We start from the raw sequence: 5,772 nt of genomic DNA on the forward strand, positions 1-5,772 counted from the left end.
CCCTCCGTGGGTTTCTGAGGCGGTATCTCCTCAGAAGGAAGATTGCCCAGTCTTCCTTCTGAGGAGTGGCTGGTGGGTTTGAACCACCAGCCTTCTGGTTAGCAGTCAAATGCTTTAGGCACTATGCCACCAGAGCCCCTTAATTGGGTAGAATTCCTCCAAATACCTGAGCTTGCATGCAATCCACTCCCAACACTAGCAATGGAAATGACGTACTAATAAACCCTTATACAGCTCACCTGGCCAGATGACAAAGAACAAACTGCTAGTCGCTGGGGCCACTTGAGCAATAGAATCGCCCTCTGGATTCTTGCTGGAAGCCCTCAGCCCAGGACTTCAGCTCCCCCTTCCAGGCTCAACAGGATGCCAACTCTGCTCCCTTGGCTTGGGCAGCCCCATTCTCCCAGCGCTTCTGAGTGGCGATCCCACACCTCTGGCCTTGGCAGGCCCTGTTCTTCTGTCTCTTGGGTGCCAGCCCCAACACAGCAGTTCTGGGCAGCGGTTTTCTCCCCGACACACCTTAACACCAGCCTCATGCTCTGGAACTGCACTGACACACATCCAACTCTGAAACGTCGGCAACTGATGCTGATGGTGATTCTCTCTCCTCATCATGAAGTTAGACTAGGAGGTCAGATGTCACCACCATGACATTTTTACAAGGCATAATTTTCTTTATGTTGAGGTATAATCCATCCTTAAGGCTATAGTCTTTGATCTTCATCAGCAACTGCTTCAAGTCTTTCAGCAAGCAAAGTTATGTTATCTACGTGTTGCAGGTTGTTAATGAGTCTGTGTTAGAATAATTTCTTTTAGAAGGGTCAACACAAAGCTGATCCTTATGAGGCTGGGGTTGTTGTTGTTATGTGCCATCCAGTTGTCTCCAACTCATAGCGACCCTATGCACAACAGAATGAAACACTGCCCGGTCCTGTGCCAGCCTCACGATCCCTACTATACCTGAGCCCATCGCTGCAGCCACCATGTAAATCCATCTTGTTGAGGGCTTTCCCCTTTTCCGTTGACCCTCCACTTTACCAAGCATGACATCCTTCTCCACAGAATGGTCCCTTCTGACAACATGACCAAGTAGGTGAAAGTCTGGCCATTCTCACTTCAAAGGAGCATCCCAGCTGCACTTCTTCCAGGACAGATCTGTTAGTTCTTTTAGCAGTCCACAGTACTTTCAACATTCTTCACCAACACCACAACTCAAAACACCATCAACTCTTCTTAGGTCTTCCTTATTCACTGTCCAGCTCGAATGTGCATATGAGGTGGCACCATGACTTGGGTTGTTGTTGTTGTTGTTAGGTGCCACTGAGTCACAGCTGACTCAAAGAGACCTCATGTACAGGAGAATGAAACTCTGCCCAGTCCTATGCCAGCCCCATGATCTTTGATATACCTGAGCCCATCATTCCAGCCACTGTGTCAATCCATCTCATTGAGAGCCTTCTCCGCCTTTTTTGTTGTCCCTCCACTTTGCCAAGTATGATATCCCTCCAGAATGGTCCCTTCTGACAACGTGACCAAAGTAAGTGAGCCAAAGCCTGGCCATTCTGGCTTCCAAGGTGCATTCCAGCTGCACTTCTTCCAGGACAGATCTGTTCATTCTTTTAGTAGTCCAGGGTACTTTCAGCATTCTTCACCAACACCACAACTCAAAAGCATTGACTCTTCTTTGGTCTTCCTTTTTCATTGTCCAGCTCTAACATGTATATGAGGCAATTGTAAATACTATGGCTTATGTCAAGTGCACCTTAGTCTTCAAGGAGATATCTTTGTTCTTCAGCACTTGAAAGAGGTCTTTTGCAACAGATTTGTCCAACACAATACATCTTTTGATATCTCGACTGCTGCTTCTAATGGCACTGATTGTAGAACCAAGTAATATGAAAACTTTGACAACTTCAATCTTTTCTCCATTCATCATGATGCTGCTTACTAGTCCAATTATGAGAACTTTTGTTTTCTTTATATTGAGGTGTAATCCATACTGCACACTATAGTCTCTAATCTTCATCATTAAGTGCTCCAAGTCATCCTCACTTTCAGCAGGCAAAGCTGTGTCGTCTGTGGATCTCAGGTTGTCCATGAGTCTTCCACCAATCCTGATGCCATGTTTTTCTTCATACAGTCAAGCTTCTTGGATTATTTGCTCAGCATATAGACTGAATAAATATGATGAAAGTATTACAAATCTGACACACTGCCTTCCTGATTTTAAACCATGCCAACCTGATTTTAAACAGTAGCCCCTTGTTCTGTTCAAATGACAGCCTGCTGGTCTATGTACAATTAAGTGTTCTGGAATTCCTACTCTTCTCAATGTTATCCACAATTTGTTACAATCCACACAATCAAATGCCTTTGCATACTCAATAAAACACAAGTAAACATCTTTCTGGTATTCTCTGCTTTGAGCCAAGATCTATCTGACATCAGCTATGATATCCCTCGCTCCACATCCCCTTCTGAATCCAGCTTGCATTTCTGGAAATTATCTGTCAATATACTAATACACTGCTGCAATCATTTTTTAAGTATCTTCAGTAAGACTTTACTTGTGTGTGATATCAATGATATTGTTGTTCGATAATTTCCACATTCTGTGGGATCACCTTTCTTTGGAATGGGTACAAATATGGATCTTCTAGTCAGTTGGCCAGGTAGCTGTCTTCCAAATCTCTTGGAATAGACACTCTTGGCTGGAGTGCCTCCAGAGTGGCATCCACTTGTTGAAACATCTCAATGGGTATTCTGTCAATTCCCGGAGCCTTGTTTTTCGCCAACTCCTTTAGTGCAGCTTCAATTTCTTCCTTCAATACCACTGGTTCTTGATCATATGTCACCCCCTGAAATAGATTATCATCTACCAATTCTTTTTGGTATAGTGACTCTGTGTATTCTATTCATCTTCTTTTCATGCTTCCTGCATCATTCAACATATTGCCCATGGAATCTTTCAATATTGTAATCCAAGGCTTAAATTTCTTCCTCAGTTCTTTCAGCTTGAGAAATGTAGAGCGTGTTCTTCTCTTTTGGTTTTCTAATTCCAGGTCTTTGCACATTTCATTATAATAACTGACTTAGTCTTCTCCACCTGCTCTTTGAAATCTTCTGTTCAGCTATTTTATCCTGTCAATTCTTCCATTTGCTTTGGCTACTCTCCGTTCAAGGGCAAGTTTCAAGAGTCTCTTCTGACATCAACGTCATTTCTATCACCAAGGCTGTATTTTCCAACCACTGGTGATTCTTCTGTTTCCAACTTTTGCATTCCAATCAGTGATAATGAACAAATTTTGATTGCATGTTCGGTCAATTTCAGACTGTAGAAGTTGGTAAAAAAAAAAAAAAAAAAGTCTTTAATTTCTTCATCTTTGGCTTTGGTGGTTGCTGTAAATTTGAATAATAGCAGTAATAATTGGTCTTTCTTGTAGGCATATGGATATTACCCTATCACTGACACCATTGTACTTCAGGATGTATCTTGACACATTCTTTGTGATGATTAATGCCACACCATTCTTCTACAATTTGTCATTTGGTCTTTTTCAATTTGTCATATTTTGTTCTTTTCTTCCTGTCTTTTTAATGATCTTTTGCTTTCTTCATGGATGATGTTCTTGATATCATCCCACAATACCTCTGGTTTTTGGTCAGTGGTGTTCAATGCATCAAATCTATTCTTTAGACGGTCTCTAAATTCAGAAGGGATAATCGAGGTCATATTTTGGCTCTTGTGGACTTCTTTTAATTGTCTTCAGCTTCCACTTGAACTTGCATATGAACAGTTGATGGTCTGTTCCACCATCAACTCCTGTCCTTGTTTTCGCTGAAGATATTGAGCTTCTCCATTGTCTCTTGCCACAGATGCAGTCAATCTGACTCCTGTGTAACCTCTATGGTGAAGTCCATGTGTACAGCTGTTGTTTGTGTTGCTGAGAAAGTATTTGCAATGAATAAGTTGCTGGTCTTGCAAAATTCTATCATGAAATATTCAGCATTATTTCTATCACCAAGGCTGTATTTTCCAACTACCAGTGATTCTTCTTTGTTTCCAACTTTTGCATTCCAGTCACCAGTGATAATCAACATATGGTGAAGTCCATGTGTACAGCTGTTGTTTGTGTTGCTGAGAAAGTATTTACAATGAATAAGTTGCTGGTCTTGCAAAATTCTATCATGAAATATTCAGCGTTATTTCTATCACCAAGGCTGTATTTTCCAACTACCAGTGATTCTTCTTTGTTTCCAACTTTTGCATTCCAGTCACCAGTGATAATCAACATATCTTGACTGCATGTTTGGTCAATTTCAGACTACTGAATTTGGTAAAAATCTTCAATTTCCTCATCTTTAGCTTTGGTGGGTGGTGCATAAATCTGAATAACAGTAATATTAACTGATCTTCCTTGTAGGCATATGGATATTATCCTATCACTGACAGCCCCGTAGTTCAGGACAGATCTTGAAACATTCTTTGTGATGATGAATGCCATGCTGATCCTCTTCAATTTGTCATTCCCAGCACAGTAGACCGTATGGTTGTCTAACTCAAAATGGCCAAAACCAGTCCATTTAAGCTCACTAATGTCTATGTATCGATCTTTATCCATTCCATTTCATTTTGACAACTTCCAATTTTCCTGGATTTATACTTCATACATTCAATGTTCTGATTACTAATGGATGTTTGCAGCTGTTTCTTCTCATCTTGAGACATGCCACAAATGGGGGTCAGCAGATGGGGGTTCCGAAAGCTTTGCTCAGTCCACATCATTAAGGTTGGCTCCACTCTGAGGAGGCAGCTCTTCTCCAGTCATGTTTTGAGTGCCTGCTGACATGAGGGGCTCATCTTCTGCCACTATAGCGAACAATATTTAAGGGCTATTCATAAAGTTTTCCAGTAACATATCAGACAGTGTTTCACTGCTATTCATAAGGTTTTCACTGTCCAATTCTTTGAGAAGCAGATGGCCTCTTCCTTCTTTTGACTCTGTTTAGTCTAGAAGCTCTGCTGAAACCTGTCCACCATGGGTAACCCTGCTGGCATTTGAAACACCAGTGACATAGCCTCCTGCCTCACAGCAACATTCAAGCCACCACAGTACAACAAACTGACAGACAACTTTGTCCCTCTTAGCTGTTCCAAACTGCTCTGCTCATTTCCTGGTCTCCCTCACCCGGCTCCCTTACTTGGCCTGACCCCAAGGCGCAAACACCTGCCGTCCACTAGTCCCAGGGCTGGCTTACCACGGCCCGCCTCCACACACACAAACTCCCACCTCCCGCTGGTCCCGGGGCTGGCTTATCACGGCCTGCTCCCACACACACAAACCCTCGCCTTCCACTGGTTCTGGGAAGCTGAAGTTAAGATGTCCCAAATGTCTAACGTTTCCAATCTGCTGTACGACTCCATCACCTTTAACATCGACTCCTTTTTCTCCTTTCAGTACTTTCCCTCCCGTCTTAGGGTTCTGTCCTTCACTGTAACCTCATGGAACTCACAAATTGCCAAGGAATGGCTCACATGGTGGTGTAGTCTGGCAAGTACCGAATGTGTGCATCAGGCACTGTGCTAGAGGACTCTTCTCACTCATGTGGTTGCAGGGGCTAATGAATCCAAATCAGCAGGTCAGGCACCTAGCTGCTCTCTCAAGTCCAATGCTGAGATGATGATGAAACAAATGCAGAACGGGAGCAAGAGTGCAAACTTTGCCAGAACATTCCTATATATATCTTCAAGGAAGCTAAGGATGGTGACTT

At 42.7% G+C, this 5,772-nt stretch overlaps 1 protein-coding gene across 1 annotated transcript in view; it reads right to left on the reverse strand.

Annotated features, from left to right (window-relative positions):
• LOC103211281 (zinc finger protein 350-like) overlaps positions 1-5,772 on the reverse strand; it is a 31,059-nt gene that overhangs the window by 23,041 nt on the left and 2,246 nt on the right. The gene's annotated exons all lie outside the window — the stretch shown is intronic.

Source organism: Orycteropus afer, unplaced genomic scaffold, assembly GCF_000298275.1.
Source record: "Orycteropus afer afer isolate SDZICR_OR568_19922 unplaced genomic scaffold, OryAfe1.0 scaffold00718, whole genome shotgun sequence".
Lineage (NCBI taxonomy): Eukaryota > Metazoa > Chordata > Mammalia > Tubulidentata > Orycteropodidae > Orycteropus > Orycteropus afer.